At 48.7% G+C, this 16,018-nt stretch overlaps 1 protein-coding gene across 2 annotated transcripts in view; it reads right to left on the bottom strand.

Moving 5' to 3' along the window:
• Positions 1–362: 362 nt before the first annotated feature.
• The window catches only part of FKBP6 (FKBP prolyl isomerase family member 6 (inactive)), a 30,631-nt gene continuing 14,975 nt past the window's right edge, over positions 363–16,018 (bottom strand). For both annotated transcript variants that reach the window (XM_017857683.1, XM_017857682.1), the window contains exon 9: positions 363–805. The gene's annotated coding sequence lies outside the window, so the exon portion shown is untranslated. The remainder of the gene's footprint in view (positions 806–16,018) is intronic.

Genomic DNA, 16,018 nt, shown 5'->3' with positions numbered 1-16,018 from the left:
CACGAGGGAGCGTGGGACCCTGGGAAAGGCCCAGAGAGGCCTGTGTGGGGCAGGGAGCCCAGGGTTTCGGGGTGCAGGAGGGTGAGGTGGCCTCAGGCCTGTGTGGGGCAGGGAGCCTGGAGTGTTGGGGTACAGGAGGGTGAAGTGGCTTCAACTTTCTGTTAAGTTGCTGGCATCAGCTCCCGACACTGGGAGCAGGCTGTAGGGAACCCCAAACCTGTGTGCAGCGTTTCACTATCAGGTGAATCAGAACCGCTGGCTCCAGAGCTTGAGCCCCAGCCCCACTGGCAAATGGCCTCCCCCTACCAGTCTGGAGATTCTGGAAGCTTAGCTGAGTCCCCGCAATTCACTTATACTAGATCTTGCAAGGACAAGGAAGTGTTTTATTTATTTACAACAAAAACATTTGTAACATAATTCTCTCTTCAAAATAGAGAACCCTACAAAATACACAAAGCAATCTCTATTGGTGTTGACCCGGGGACATTTGCAGCCGGAAGGGGGGCTGGGACTGGGAGGGAAGCCAAAGACTAATTCCGTCTAAAAAAACAAGAAACTGCCTTAAAAAAGTAGCAGTGTTCTACTTGTCAGTAGCTACACTCTCCCCTCCTGTGTTATGAACACGGAAAACAGAAAACAGCACCTGTGAAAACACATTTCAGCCGCGTCTGTCAGAGATGCGGCAACGGGGCATTCCAACCCCTGCTCCAGGAAGGTGGCTGCCACGGCTGCACTGGGGGGCTCCCTTCCACTCCTCCAACGATGGAGAACCACAGCTCTCTCCCCTCGTTGGTAGGTGAAGAACCTGGGAATCAAACACAGCCATTAAAAACATCTCAGGACTCGGCAGCTGCCACACAAAGTCACAGTCACATGTGCTGGGGGCCAGCGGCTGAGGTCAGAGAAGGGCATGGCCGGTGACTAGACAGGAGCCAAGAGACAGATGCTATCACCGTGTGGCCCTACTAGATGGACTCTGGGAAACTTTTTTTTTTTTTTTTGAGACAGAGTCTTACTCTGTCACCCAGCTGGAGTGCAGTGGCACAGGCTCCGCTCACTGCAACCTCTTCCTCCCGTGTTCAAGTGATTCTCCTGCCTCGGCCTCCCGAGTAGCTGGCATTACAGACATGCACCACCACGCCTGGCTCAATGTTTTGCAGTTTTAGTAGAGACGGGATTTTGTCATGTTGGCCAGGCTGGTCTCAAACTCCTGACCTCAAGTGATCTGCCTGCCTTGGCCTCTCAAAGTGCTGGGATTATAGGCATGAGCTACCCTTTCCCTTCTCTTTCCTCCCTACCCCAATACAACCAAAGGAGCCAGCACCTAAGAGAGGGAAGAGGAGGTGGGGTGTAAAGAACAGACCACTTTCCAGTCAGACTTCCAGAACCATAGGCAATGGGAGAGAAGTAAGTAAAGACAGGTGGCGGCCAGGTGCAGTGGCTCACACCTGTAATCCCAGCAGTTTGGGAGGCCAAGGCGGGCGGATCACTTGACATCAGTAGTTCGAGACCAGCCTGGCCAACATGATGAAACCCCATCTCTACTAAAAATACAAAAATTAGCCAGGCATGGAGGTGGGTGCCTGTAATCCCAGCTACTTGGGAGGCTAAGGCAGGGAGAATTGCTTATACCCAGGAGGCAGAGGTTGCAGTGAGCCGAGATCGTGCCACTGCACTCCTGCCTGAGTGACAGAGACTCCATCTCAAAAACAAAAATCCAAACCAAACAAAAAACCAAAGCAAATGAAAAAAACAAACAAACATTTCTGTAACATGATAAGAAAAAAATACAGCTCAGCCAAAGTCAGCATGGTGTTTAATGGTGGAGCCAGCAGCGCTCCATTACACTCATGAGGCATGTCTGTCGCTACTAACCCTGTTCTGGAAGCATGCACCCCCCCACCATCAGACAGGCTCTGAATAAGACACGAGAGGAGGGCCAGGTGCGGTGGCTCATGCCTGTAATCCCAGCACTTTGGGAAGTAAAACTGGGGGGATCACCTGAGGTCAGGAGTTCAAAACCAACCTGGCCAACATGGTGAAACCTTGTTTCTACTAAAAATACAAAAATTAGCTGGGCATGGTGGCGGGCACCTGTAATCTGAGCTACTCGGGAGGCTGAGGCAGGGAGAATTGCTTATACCTGGGAGGCAGAGGTTGCAGTGAGCTGAGATCACGCCACCGCACTCCAGCCTCAGCGACAAGAGCGAAACTCTGTCGTGCGGTGGAAGAAACAAACAAACAAACAAAAATACAAGAGGAGACGACAAAATGACCATTACCTACATATGGTTATCACACGCCTGGTGCATGCAGTGAAGCTGCTGATAGAACTCACAGAACGAATGACAGAGTTATCAAAAATAACTAAAAGATGTCGGAAAGGTGTTTGATTACAGAGAAACAAATAGGCAATTTACAGAAAGGCCACCTCAGTCTGGAAACATGTGAACAGAGACCTGGTCAGGGACCTGCTAATGCTAGTAATGAGATCCTATTTGAGATACACCAACCTGGCAAATATTAAAAAGTCTGGCAATCCAAATGACGGCAAAGTGATGGAATGGAACCTCTCAGACACTACCAAGGGCAAACTGGTACAGCCACTGGAGAGGTCAGTTTAGCACTACCTAGTTCAGGCAAAGACACACCCATCACAACCAGTGATAGGACTTTGACTGTCACAGAAAAGTCAGGCGTGAGGATAACTCCACGACCATGTTTCTGTCTATTTAATCTCTATCTACTTCCCTTCTTTTTTTTTTTTTTTTTTGAGACGAGTCTCACTCTGTCACCCAGGCTGGAGTGCAGTGGCGCGATCTGGGCTCACTGCAAGCTCCGCCTCCCAGGTTCATGCCATTCTCCTGCCTCAGCCTCCTGAGTAGCTGGGACTACAGGCGCCTGCCACCATGCCTGGCTAATTTTTTTGTATTTTTAGTAGAGACAGGGTTTCACCATGTTAGCCAGGATGGTCTCGATCTCCTGACCTCATGATCTGCCCGCCTCGGCCTCCCAAAGTGCTGGGATTACAGGCTTGAGCCACCGTGCCTGGCCTGCCACTTCTTAAAAAGTAACACAAAAGGTAGCTCTTTTGTGTTAACTTAGAAAACACCCAAAATGTAATAAAATATATTCTAGTACAGAATGTATAATTATTTTGTGGGCAAGTTACATATACACTCACTTTTTTTTTTTTTGAGATGGAGTCTCACTCTGTCGCCCAGGCTGGAGTGCAGTGGCATGATCTCGGTTCACCGCAACCTCTGCCTCCTGGGTTCAAGCCACTCCACTGCCTCAGCCTCCTGAGCAACTGGGACTACAGGCACTCGCCACCACACCTGGCTAATTTTTTGTATTTTTAGTAGAGACAGGGTTTCACTGTGTTAGCCGGGATGGTCTCGATCTCCCGACTTTGTGATCTGCCTTCCTCGGCCTCCCAAAGTGCTGGGATTACAGGCATGAGCCACTGTGCCCGGCCAGCATGTGGCATTTTTATAATTCAAAATTAAGTACTACCAAAAAATTGGAGGGTAGGTACAGGAACAGCAGAAAGATGTTCATTGTCAAGCCTGGGTAATGATACATGGGTAGTGATCATGTTATTTTTATGTTTATGTTTATGTTTATTTTTTACCTTTGGAGACATTTGAAAATGCCCATAATGACAAGTTTAATAATAATCAAGTGAAAAAAGAAAGTTTCAATCTAGGGTGTGTCCCATGAAATGACTTTAGGAATAAACCCTAAAATCAATATTCTCCGGGCATGAATGCAGATGGGTGGAGATAAAATTCAAGCTCCCTTCAGACGAAGGGAGCCCACGAGGTTCAGGTAGTTGAATTTTCAAATCGGAGCCAATAAAAGGTAACACTTTAGCATAAACGAGAATGCACCAACATAGGAAAGCCCAGCTTACATTTCAGTTTGAAAACCCAATATATGTAGCACACAGAGGTGCAAAGTCAGAAAAAGGCTGTATCCGTGGCTCAAGGAGAAACTAGCCCAAAGATTGACAAAGACGATGGCAGTCAGGCTGAGGCAGGGAATACAGACAAAGGTGCACAGCTGACTCCAGCTGAATCCATTCCTATGAACCAGGCTGCTTCCAGGGCAGGGGGGCCCCAGGCCTCGGGAAAAGGCACAGGGACCGTGAACTAGAAACCCAAGCAGCAATGCCGGTGGTGTCCACTATAATTGTACAACATAATGAGCAGTAATCAAAGAAGGGTGTGAAATGTAACAGAGAAGACAGAGGAGTGATGTAATCGCGGAGGCTGCAGAGCCCAGGATGTTTCTGTCGGAAATCTGAGGACAAAGAGCTGAGGATCAAGGCTCAGCAGGTTCCGTTCCCACGGTGGCGGTGGGTGTCGCATGCCAGCCCTGCCTCGCAGCCCTGGCCTCAAGCACTTCCCTGTACCCTGCAACGGGGAACTAGAGTCAACTCAGCCATGAACATCATCCAGTGAGAAGACTCTGGAACCTTGCGTGGGTCACTCAGCCCTTCAAAAGCACTGATCAAAGTTATGGCTGCCTCTTCAAAATCCCAGCAGATGAACCAAGGCTGTACGTAGTAAACGTGGAGATTGAAAGACCTTCCTGAAACCACTCAACTGGCTCCCCTTCCCAAAATGCATTACTCAGCCAATCTTAAGAACCGAATCTGGATATCGCCAAAAATTCCAACTTAGGAGAAAACTTTTTTAAGGAGTCCTCGCCCCTTGGGACTCTGCTGTGACACTCTGGCCAGCCCGCTAGGCGGCAGTCCTCCGGCCTGCTGAACCCTCCACCCGCCCCTTCCACTCCCTCCAGGCAGCTGCTCAGAGCCGACCCTCACTGTGGGGCCTCCCCGACTTGCTTCTCCCCACCCACCCTGGGGCCCTGGCTCTCTGGTGGCCACTCCATGCTGACTGCTGCACTTCCCACAGTCGCCCTCGTGGTCCTCCAGGCTAGCTCTCTGCTCCTCCCTTGGCCACATCCCTCTGCAGGGAGTGCGATTACTTCCCCACTGTCACAGCTGGCCACCTAGTCCCATGAGAATATGCATGGAGCTGAGTGGTCTGGACCCCACCCCTTCCAGGCTGACATGGAACGAGAACGCTTGCAGGTGCCTCCCGGTTTTGGGGGTGGGCCAGGCCTCACAGCGTGGCTCTGCTGCACTTCCTCCAACAACTGCAGCTCACCACCACCAGCTGCCACCGTGCTGTGATACATGGTCAAAGAAGGGTCAAAGTGCCACCCCAACTGCTACCCTTGTTTAAAACAAGGTTTAGGGAGGCCAAAGCAGGAGGATCACTTTAGGCCAGGAGTCTGACACCAGCCTGGCCAACATGGTAAAACCTCATCTCTACTAAAAATAACAAAAATAACCTGGACGTGGTGGCATGCGCCTGTAGTCCTAACTACTGGGGAGGCTGAGGCAGAAGTTGCAGTAAGCCGAGGTCGTGCTACTGCGCTCCAGCATGGGCGATAGAGTGAGACCTTGTCTCAAAAAAAAAAAAAAAAAAAAGAGGAAAAAAAAGAAATACTGTGATAATTACCAAAATGTAAATCAGAGAAATAAATTGAGCATATGCTGTTGGAAAAATGGCACCAATGGACTTGCTTGATGCAGGGTTGTAGCAAACCTAGCACTTGTTAACAATGTAAACAATGCAGCAACCCGCAAGTGCAGTAAGCAAACAGCAGAAAGATGAGGTGAGCTGTGTCTATCAGGCCCCAGCCACCAGAACGGAGCATCAGAAAGGAAACGTTCTGAAAGACGGCTGTCAGGATGATCTCATCTGGGACGGAAAGGATTAAGCTGAGAATGCTGAGGATGCAGAGTGCTGAGTTATCTCTACATTGGCAAGATGCGTAGTCCCTTGCAGACGCTGATCTGTAAGAGGGTATGAGAGATGGGAAAATGCCCCCTAAGATGTCCTTGTTCCAATTCCTGGAACCCATGAATACATTACCATACATGGCAGAAGGGATTCTGGGGTTAAATGAAGGATCTTGAGCTGGGCAATTATCTTGGTCAGCCCAGTGTAATCAGATTCTCGTTAAGAGGGAGGCAGGAGGGTCAGAAAAAGAGGAGGAGACAAAATGACAGGAAGCAGAGGGGAAAGAGGGGCTGAGAGAATGAGAGATTCACAGAGTGGGTGAGAGAGGGAGAGACAGGGAGGGAGAGACAGAGAAATACTGGAAGATATCATGCTGCTGTCTTTGAAGATAGAGGAAGGGGCCACTAGCCAAGAAACGCAGGCAGCCTCACTAGGCCATTTATTGGAGAAGCAAAAGGAAGTTAGTGCAGATTTGCTCACATTCATGGCCATGATACTCAGCTCACCAAAAAAATGAAGCTCTATGACCTCAGGATGCAAAACATTCTGGAGATGCCCCTCGGTCTGCCTCTTACTGCCTTTTCTGTTTGGGCTGATGCTGACAATGACTGTTGTAGGTGCTCTCACAGGGACAGGCAGACCACATCCTTCTCACCTTGTGAATGTCTGAGCAACCTCTGAGCTAGAGAGAACTTTTGTTCATAACTCTTTACTTCTTTTATCTATTAGATTTGAAAACCTTTCTCTGGGTTCTTGAGCCTCTGAGACTCACCCCAGTTCATCTCAGCTTCACCCTGGGTTGGTGGCTGCTCGGGAGCATAGGGGAGCATCAAAAGTACGACAGTCAATAACAGCTACAACCGAAGGTCCTGAGAGCATGATCAGCACCCACAGAACAGGGGTCAGCCAGCAAAGCTGGTGGGGACTCATGCTCTTCCTAGAAGGTACAAGGCACTGGCTGCATGTCAATTCCGTATTGCTTAGGCTCACTTCTTTCACTCACTGCCTGTACACTTAATTATCCAGGTGGTGTTTCGGATTATGTACGCTTGGAGGCAGGGCTTATGCACCTAATGAACCCGAGAAATTAAAAACAGACTAAGCCAATATCTGACGGTCTTAATGAAGCATAAACAACTCCCCAGTGACCTTAAAGATGTACCTGCTCCATGGCTGGGTGCGGTGGCTCATGCCTATAATCCCAGCACTCTGGGAGGCCGAGGCAGGAGGATCACTTGAGGCCAGGAGTTTGAGATCAGCCTAGTTAACATAATGAGACCCCATCTTACAAAATAAAAAAAAATCAGCAGGGCCTGCTGGCACATGCTTGTAGTCCCACCTACGCAAGACGCTGAGGTAGGAGGACTGCCTGAGCCCAGGAGGCTGCAGCGAGCTATAACTGCACCACTGCACTCTAGCCTGGGTAACATAGGAGACCTTATTTCTCTCTTAAAATAAAAAAGTGATTCAGCTTCACCCTACAATGAAATCAAGGCCCAGAGAGGTGAAATGACTTGGCTAATGTCATAGCAAAAGATAAAACTGAGGATCCAAACGTTCTTTCAGCCCCATCATGAATCATAAAGGGCACGTCCATGATTGTGGACGATAAGCGAAAGGAGCCCAGTTATCTCCAGGAGTTTAACTTAGCAGCTGTCATTCATACGTCATCCGCAAAGAACGCAGAATCCACAACAGTAAATCTTAGCAGGAAGCAGGGTTTAGGCCCATCACGGCTGCCAAGAGAGGATGTGGAGAGGGAACCAAGGGCCAAAGCAACCCTTCCAGGGGAAATGCCTTCCCAGGAAGGGGTATGATGAAAAGGCAGCCACTGAAGTCGAGGTATTTATAGCCACACAACAAAGGGATGACTTCAGGGACACCTCCAGAGCTGGGAGAAAAGACATTTCACAGATATGCAGAAGATCAAGAGCCCAGGTCACAGTTTGCCTGGAACACGGCATGGCCTTCATCTGACAAGAAAATGCCTTTCTGGCCCAGATGCCCTGCAGAAAATGCAACTCCATTTTGAGGAGGAAAAAAAAAAGTAGAGGCATAGGGAAAAAATTAATTACAAAAATCACCAGGTGTGGTGACTCACACCTATAATCCCAGCACTTTGGGAGGCTGAGGCAGATGAATCACCTGAGGTTAGGAGTTCGAGACCAGCCTGGCCAATATGGTGAAACCCCGTCTCTACTAAAACTACAAAAATTAGCTGGGTGCGGTGGTGCATGCCTGTGGCAAAGGTTGCAGTGAGCTGAGGTCATGCCACTGTACTCCAGCCTGGGTGACAGAGCGAGACTCCATCAAAAGGAAAAAAGAAAAAGGAAAATTAATTATAAAAATATATTTAAACAAGTCTTTATTCAGGACTCAGAAGTGTCTCACTGGATGCACGAAGTAACTCTGAGAGACTCAATACTGGATAGTTCTTAATCTCTTTGGGAAGAAGGGGATCAAATAGATTCCCTGCCTAGATCCAGTCACATACTGTGAGAGATGATGATCTGCTCCTGGGGTTTCCTGGCAACTGAGCAGGACAGCCGGGTCACAGGAAGGCTATTTTGGAACCAGGGAATCCCGGGCCCCAGAGGCCTCCTGTGGCCTCGGCGCTGGCACCGGGTTGAGGGCCCACTGTTCCGGGGCTCACTTCAGACCACCTCTGAGCCAGGATCAAACCCCAGAATCTCAACAGACCAGAGTGTACTCTCTACAACCTGGCCTTTACTTCCACTGGGGCCTCCTGGGAGCTGCTCTGACTTTCCAGAAAACATTGTTTTGAGTCTGTTAAGATCCTCTTTCCCCAGGGCTGGCCAAGTAGCAAGGCTCAATCCTCTACAGCCCAAAGGCTTCAGCTTCTCTTCAACAGAAGCAGCAAAGGAGGGGGAATTTCCTCAACATCTGAGAGAAGGATAAAAGTGCACGGCCGCCCTGGGGTCATGCGCCACCTGAATAAAGCAGCTGAATATGTTTAAGGCATATTCAGGCATCATCTGGGGCTTAACATTTCAAATCCAATGAAAACGCTCAGTTATTTATATACGCAGAGGCCTCCTCAGGGAAAGGGCCCTGATTCACTAAGCTTTACTCCTTCCCCAATCTGAGGCAATCATTTCTTCCTCACAAGAATGTCGGGAAAGTTAAGTGGGTTTACAGACATGATAAAGCACCACAAACATGGGACGACACTTCCACTCTGGGCCCACATGACAATGGACTGGACTCTTTATTCATGGCGACATGGGATTCTAGTAATATGCCAGTACCTCTTAAGCTGCACATCGTTGTGCTGTTAAGGAGTCTGTGGCCGGAGAGCAGGGGGTGGACTGTGACATAGTCAGAAATATATATTTGGTCTCTATCCATTTCCTGGCACACAGTTTCTAAAACCCCCAGAATCTCTGAAATGATGGGTGTTTCTTTGTATGCTAATGACATGACTGGTAGCTGGGGATTCCTGGACAACCTCAGAAAGGGGGCTGGTTGCCAGGGAACCAAGCATGGGACTAGGGAAGGGCTGAAGCAACCTTCAGCTGGCAATCACCAATGGCCAACCATTTCTGTGCCAGAAAGAAGGAGGTGTGGAGAGCTTCTGGGCTGCAAAACACCTGTGGGTGCTGGCGCATCCCTTCTCTCACATCATGCCCTGTGCACCACCCCATCTGGCTCATCGGTATCTTTTTTTTTTTGAGATGGAGTCTTGCTCTGTTGCCAGGCTGGCGTGCAGTGGTGCGATCTCACTGCAACTGCAACTTCCACCTCCTGGATTCAAGAGATTCTCCCGCCTCAGCCTCCCAAGTAGCTGGGGCTACAGACGTGCACCACCACGCCTGGCTATTTTTTTTTTTTTTTTTTGTATTTTAGTAGAGACAGGGTTTCACCATGTTGGCCAGGATGGTCTCGATCTCCTGACCTCATGATCTGCCCACCCTGGCCTCCCAAAGTAAGGGATTATAGGCGTAAGCCACTGAACCTGGCCTTTTTATTTGTTTATCGAGATGGAGTTTTGCTCTTGTTGCCCAGGCTGGAGTGCAATGGTGTGATCTCGGCTCACTGCAACCTCCACCTCCTGGGTTCAAGCGATTCTCCTGCCTCAGCCTCCCGAGTAGCTGGGATTATAGGCATGTGCCACCACACCCTGCTAATTTTGTATTTTTAGTAGAGATGGGGTTTCTCCATGTTGGTCCGACTGGTCTTGAACTCCTGACCTCAGGTGATCCACCCTGAGTGCTGGGCCTCCCAAAGTGCTGGGATTACAGGCGTGAGCCACCCTGCCCAGCAACCCTTTTTTTTTTTTTTGAGACAGGGTCTCACTCTGTCACCCAGACTGGAGTGCAGTGGCACAATCTAGGTTCACTGCAATCTTGACTTTCCGGGCTCCAGCAATCCTCCTGCCTTAGCCTCCCAGGTAGCTGGGACTACGGGTACACACCACCACATCCGGGTGATTTTTGTATTTTTGGTAGAGAAGGAATTTCATTCACCATGTTGTCCAGGCTGGTCTTGAACTCCTGACCTCAAGTGATCTGCCCACCTTGTCCTCCTGAAATGCTGGGATTACAGGTTTGAGCCACCATGTCTGGCCCATTTGTATCCTTTTAAAAGCTTCTGTAATAAACTAGTGACTATGAGTAGGTGTTTCTGAGTTCTGAGCACCATTCCAGATGACTCAACCCAAAGGAACAGGTGTGAGAACCTCTGATGTATATATCCAGTTAGTAAGAAGCATAGGTGACAACCTGGAATTGTAACTGGAGTCTGAAATGGGGTCAGTCTTGTGGAACTGAGCCCTTAACCTGTAGAATATGCACTAAGTCCAGGTCAAGTGCCGGGCGCGGTGGCTCAAGCTGTAATCAGCACTTTGGAGGCCGAGACGGGCGGATTCACGAGGTCAGGAGATCGAGACCTCTGGCTAACACGGTGAAACCGTCTCTACTAACAATACAAAAAAAACTAGCCAGGGCGGGGTGCGGGACCTGTTAGTCCAGCTACTTGGACGCTGTGAGGCAGGAAATTAGGCATAAACCCGGAGCAGAGGCTTGCAGTGAGCTGAGATCTGGCCTGCACTCCAGCCTGGGCAACCGATGGCGAGACTCATCTCAAAAAAAAAAAAAAAAAAAGCTCCAGGTCAAGTGTCAGAGCTGTAATGTAGGACACTGAGCTGCTCTCAGTGTAATGTAGCTGAAATGGAGGACATTGAGCTGCTTTCAGAATTGGTTGGAAAACCCCTACGCGTCTGGTGTCAGAAGTGAAAGGTTCTGGAAGTCCTGAGTGTTGTGAATGAGAGTATAGAAGGAAATAGGCTTCCCCGCTATACAGGGAGGACGTGGGTGGAGTCATAGAAGGAAACCTTGCCTTTATGTTGGTAATTGTTAAAGCCGGAGGTTGAGCACATGGGGGAATCTTAATATTCTTCTCTTTAGTTATGTAACTTTGAGATTTTTTTCAAAGAAGGGAAGAAAATGTAGTATTATGAAAAAGATATGAGAAGAGCTCTTAGATTCAAAAATTTGATTGCTGAAATCAAAATGGAAGAGTTGGAAAATTAAGTACATTTCACAAGGGAGAAAAAAAGATTTTAAAGAGACAGAATAGAAGATCCCTGAAGAAGGTCCAACTTCCAAACAATAGGTGTCCTGGAACAAGATGACAGGGGATAAAGAGGAGGACATGATTAAAGAAATAGTACACAGGAATTTCTCAGCTCTTACAAGCTTAAGCCTCTAGAAGTAAGGGACCTATCTAAAGGACTTGAGCAACAGGAAGTACCTGGACATGCTACTATGGAATTTTAGATGAATCAAGAATAAACAGATATGGCTGGGTACTGTGGCTCACGCTTGTAATCTCAGCACTCTGGAATGCCAAGAAGGGAGGATCACTCGAGCCCAGGAGTTCCAGACCAGCCTGGGCAACATGGTGAGACCCTGTTGCAACAAAAAGTAAAAAATTAGCTGGACATGGTGGCATGTGCCTGTGGTCCCAGGTGCTCAGGAGGTTGGGGAGGAAGAATTGCTTGAGCCTGGGAGGTTGAGGCTGCAGTGAGCTATGATCGTGCCACTGCACCCCAGGCTGGGTGACAGAGCGAGACTCTGTCTCAAAAATAAAAACAAACAAAGTGGAGCACAGGAGATACTGTCTTTAGCTGTATGAAGCCAAGAACATCAGTATTGAGTATATTATTTTTGTTACGATAATCTAATAGAGGATCTACAAGTAGTAATGTAAGAGAGGAAAGAGTTATATTATAGCAAGAAGTCAACAGATAAATATCCAGAACATAAATCAAGAAATGGCAAAAGAACCATAGTACTGAGCCCTGTGGAAGACTCTCCAGAAGAAACTGAAATTCAAATCGGGTTCCCTGTGTATATGCAGCATTTGGCTCTGGCTCTATCACTTAGGAGCTCTGCAACCTTGGCAATGACATGGCTTTTTCATGCCTAATTCATCAACTGTAAAATGGGGTCATATCTACATTATGCAGATCTTACATTAAAATATTAACACATGTAAAACATGTAGAAGAATACCTGGCATTTAAAATGTGATTAATAAAAATTTTGATGAAAATTAATAAAAATACACTAAGAAAAAAGTAATAAATGCTAGGTGATACTAGCAAAACAACCTAGAAGAAAAATGTTATGATAAACCAAGAGCAAAAGAATGACAGCCACGCCTAGGCAAGCTGACCGTGTGGGTGCTCACCTCGTCCTGCACCCCCGCTCCTGCCAGGTAACCCAAGACTCCCTCAAGTTCTGGCCACCCCTGATGGAGCATTCCCAGTCACTCCTGGTATATGGGGACCAGTCCTGGACTCCCGGTTCTGGCCCCTGCCCACCCACCTCTGTTAGCAGATGGCTGATACATCACTAAAGCTGCCCTCCTCCACAATCAGTGACTTCGGTTAGGGCACCTTCAGACCCTCAGGCACTATGGTCAGGCTCCCTCAGGTAAGCTCTGGTTTGTCATGAGAACTCTTCACATGAGAACCCTACTGTCGGTTCCAGATGGGAGGCCGCATGCTCCTGCCACCTTTCCTCTCTTGCCAGTAGGTTCACCTCCAGGCTGCCATCACCTCTCACTCAGACACCTGCCACCTGATGGACCTGCCACTTTAAATGTGTCCCCACGCTGCCCCTTCAGCCCCTCAGAGCAGCTCAGCTCTGGCTAGGTCTTCCCCTCCTCTATAATGCCCTACAGAATGCCACCCACGTTCCAAGGAGGCCCCAAATGAAGGGACAATATCAGGAGCTCTCACAACTCCCTCCCAGGGCCCCTTGGGCCCATCCGTCAGGCCTGGCTCAGCAAAGCCTCTCTCTGATCAGGGGCGCTCCCCTATAGCCACTCTTGAACACTGTCATTTAATAGACTTGTCTTGTTGTCCCTGTTTAGACTCCCAATCCCTGCAGGTCAGGGCTGCAGAAGTGGTACTGGACCTCTGTCTATATGCCACACAGCATCTAGAGTGCCCCCCCAACAGTCAGCTCCCCACAGGGATGGCTGGAGACAGTGAGGAAGGCGGGCCACGCGGGGCAGGGCAGGCATGGCTTTCCCCCATTCAGAATGCTGTTTCCTTTGGCAGCTATTCCTTGCATTTGGTATGTCTGGGACCAGCAGGCAACAAAATCTTCACCTGCTCTTGAACAAGGCCTCTCTTGCTACTTCCTTTCCTTGGGTGGTGTTTTTTAATGCTAAGTATAAGATGTCATATTTCATCTCTGCTGCATGCCTTGGGGATGGGAGCTGCTACCTCTGCCTTGAAGGTCAGCAACTGCCTGATGGTAAAAAGGACCAGGAAGATGATCTACTTTCTCCCTTCACCCACCTCTCAGGCCCTCCAGCTCTGCTCGGACAGACCCTAACAGGGACTGCACCAGCTCCTGAGATGCCCCACAGCCCCGTGGAACACAGTGGAGCGGCCAAGGAACAGATGTTTCCCCAAGGCCGTTCCCCAAAAGCAGTCAAAAGTGGCCCCTTCTACTGTGTACTCCATGGTGGGAGAACTCATGGTAGGACATTTGACTGGTAAATCTCTTATCAGGCCAGATTCTGTCTTCCTATTGTGTTGGCTTACTTGTCCTGACCTTTGGAAACCGCAGAACAAATTTTACCTGTTGTATGTTAACCATTTAAATGGTTGAATATAGCTATAGAGCTCCCTTTACAGCTCCTTTCCAGACACAGTAAAATGATCACAAGGGCCTCAGATACCAGCATGTCAGGATAGGAAGGACAAAACACAAACTCTGATTCATGGGGTTCTACATACCCCCAACCAGGCCGGAGTCCTGCCCAGGATCTTTCAAACTGGAGTTATGGTTGGGGCAGGAAGAGGAGGGAGGCATGGGGTACAGAACTCTCACTCCATTAGGGAGGAGGCTGCGGAAAGGGATGCATGGGCACTCCCTATGGAGGGAGGAAACAAAGCTGAGGGGAGACTGAATCCCTAAGGCCCTCAGAGCTGCCTGGCTGCTGCCTGCCCAAGGACTGCCAAACTCCTTCTCAACTCTGTGAGCCACTCCCAGGACCCCCTTCTGCAAATTTTTTTCTTTTTCTCTTCTGGCTGATGCTAAAGATGGGTTTCTGTCCCTGGCAATACCAAAGGTCCGACAGCCAATCCCAGACCCAGCCTGAAGGATTTTCATTAGAGGCTGGTCTACTGCTTCGGTTATTTCACACTTAGTCCAACCAACATTCCTGAGCACCAATCGTGTACCAGGCTCCAGATGCTAGAAAATGCAAAGATGGAAAAGGCATGCTGTCTACTATAGTCACAGGCTTAGAGCACATAATTAATAATTAAGAGAACACTCGTTCCACCGGAAGTAATCTTACAAGTCAGTGGTATCTAAAGATCTAAGATGAAAAGAACAAAAGTTAAAATTGTCCAGGTGCAGTGGCCCACGCCTGTAATCCCAGCACTTTGGAAGGCCAAGGCAGGAGGATCACCTGAGGTCAGGACCAGCCTGACCAATATGGTGAAACCCCGTCTCTACTGAAAATACAAAACTTAGCCGGGCGTGGTAGCACACACCTGTAGTCCCAGCTACTCGGGAGGCTGAGGCAGAAGGATCACTTGAATCTGGGAGGCGGAGGCTGCAGTGAGCCGAGATTGCACCACTGCACTCCAGCCTGGGTGACAAAAGGGAGACCCTTCTAAAAGAAAAAAAAAAAAATTGTCCTGGTTAGTGACAACTAGGTTGTCAAGATGACTGGATTTTTAGCTTCTTTTAAATGACTATGCCACAAATACTACAGAAAAAAAGGGGAGCAGGGAGAGCAAGGACGCAAAAGCTAAAACTTATCACAATTGTGACAGCAGTGGCAATATGACCGTGGTGGCTACTTTCGAACACAAATACAGTCATTGCTGATGGTAAGACAAATGCTCAAGTTGGAAATATGTGGGACACCATCTAAAGATCAGCAGCCTCCAGTGCTACAGACTGAAAAGGCTGGGAGGTAAACATGATGCAGAGGAAAACTGTTGCCCAGGTGGGCTGCCCAAGCAAGGTCTGGGATGGACCCTGGCAGAGCTGGGTCTTCATTCATGATGGGACTTGTGGGGTCACAGTCCAAAATGTTTGGCAAACAGTCACTGCCCTTCATCTTTACTCGACACTAGAAGTGGCCAAACAAGGGAAGTCCTCTGGCTCACATCTCAGTTCTGAAGACCTGCAAATATGTACTCCAAAGGCCCCTGAAAGACCCGAAGGCCGGGGTTCACAGGGCCAGCATCAGTGACGAAGCAACGTTTACCTGTGATGCTGATGGGCGCATCTGAAAGTGCAGATAGTAGCAGTTTATGGACCGCTGTGAAAATGTTGGGGATGAATAGGCCTTTTCACTGCCTCCTCCTCTCAAGCCCCTTTTGTAGGGAGATGGAGGAAGCAACAAAGGAGAGATTTATCACCATGAGCCCGTTCAGCAGCTGTTTTCTTGTTGTTCCTTGTTTAACTTCTCTCAGGAGAGAGCAGAGTTATCTGTGCAGCTAAGCAGGTGTTTCAGGCAGGTGATTTTGTTTCCATTAATTTTATTAAATAGTAGACCAGACTGGAGGGTTCAGACTGGAGGGTTATCTCATGCACTTGGGAACTCCCGCCCCGTGCCTGCGAAATTACTAGGTGCGTGCTTGAGAGGAATGTTATATGCCGCTCCCTGTTGCTTTCAGCATCTTCAAATCTCTA

Source organism: Rhinopithecus bieti, unplaced genomic scaffold (assembly GCF_001698545.2).
Source record: "Rhinopithecus bieti isolate Rb0 unplaced genomic scaffold, ASM169854v2 scaffold_42772, whole genome shotgun sequence".
In the NCBI taxonomy this organism is placed as follows: domain Eukaryota; kingdom Metazoa; phylum Chordata; class Mammalia; order Primates; family Cercopithecidae; genus Rhinopithecus; species Rhinopithecus bieti.
Note: the sequence above shows the minus strand (reverse complement) of the source record. Positions and strands in the feature narration are given on the sequence as shown.